Consider the following 1,215-nt stretch of genomic DNA (forward strand, 5'->3'; position numbering starts at 1 on the left):
TGACACTTGGACAGACGAGAGGATGGGAATGAAGGGACAGTCTAGAGGGGTTGAATAGTCTATTCCTGCGATTTTTGTCCAGCAGGAAACTTCCAAACATTAAAATTTTATCATGAGGCCAGGCTTCTCCTCACCGAAATGTTAAATCATGTTACGTTTGTGCTGCCAGATCTCACAATTGGAGTCACTGTCTCACTGCCTCTGTCAGTGGTTATAATCACACCGAAAAGGGGAAAATACTGAAGAAGGGTCCTGACCCGAAACGTCAACTTTCCTGCTCCTCTGATGCTGCCTGGCCTGCTGTGTTCCTCCAGCTCCACACCTTGTTATCTCAGACTCCAGCATCAGCAGTTCCTACTATCTCCAAGGGGAAAACACTGTTGGGGGACTTTTAAAAATGCAGTCAGGGAGGTGAATGAGGAAAAGGCTGTTAAATTTGATTGAATGTCAGACGGCCCCATCACCAGGTTTATAGCAGACAAACAATCAAACTTGCCAAAGGGAACGCTGAGGGATGGGTTCAACCCAGAGGGCATCCCCCTGATGAATCAGTTAGTGAATGGTTCAGAAGAATGATAAAGACCAGAAGGGAGAAATGATCATTACCACTTTGTATTTACAATGGTGTAGATGAGTTAACACTAATACAAGGAGAATCTGTGAGTCAGTAGCTGCATCAGGTATGAATGAGGATAAGGTAGAAACAGCTGAAAAATGGGTGGGAGACAGGGACACCCCGTATAATGAATCACAACTACCCACTGCCCTACACTGCGCCAAGGCCAGAACTCACCTGATAGTTAAAGTGGACTCGATGAAAATTAGGGTGTTGTTCACACAACATGAAAAATTCAAAATTGGTTGAACAATAAATTTCAAATCTTTCGAAATGGAGTGAATTGTGTTTTCTTTCTATTCTAATATGAAAACAAGTTGAATGCTTTACAACCTTAGATTGTTCTCAAAATATAGATAAACTTTGGTTGGCAAACATCATACTGAACTCAGCTTTTGAAAGATGTTTAAGAGAGGTATGGACAATGCAAAGGTGAGAGATAAATGCTTCTGCTGGGGTGATCTTAAAATACTAAAAGGGATTGGAGACAATTGAAGACAAATTGTAAAATCGAAGAAAGGATTATCAAATTCAAAAGGTCAGTTTGAAATGGACGGCAGATTTCAGCAGTTTTCCCAGACAAAGTAAAATTACAACAA

The sequence above is a fragment of the Rhincodon typus genome, chromosome 5 (genome assembly GCF_021869965.1).
Source record: "Rhincodon typus isolate 14 chromosome 5, sRhiTyp1.1, whole genome shotgun sequence".
In the NCBI taxonomy this organism is placed as follows: domain Eukaryota; kingdom Metazoa; phylum Chordata; class Chondrichthyes; order Orectolobiformes; family Rhincodontidae; genus Rhincodon; species Rhincodon typus.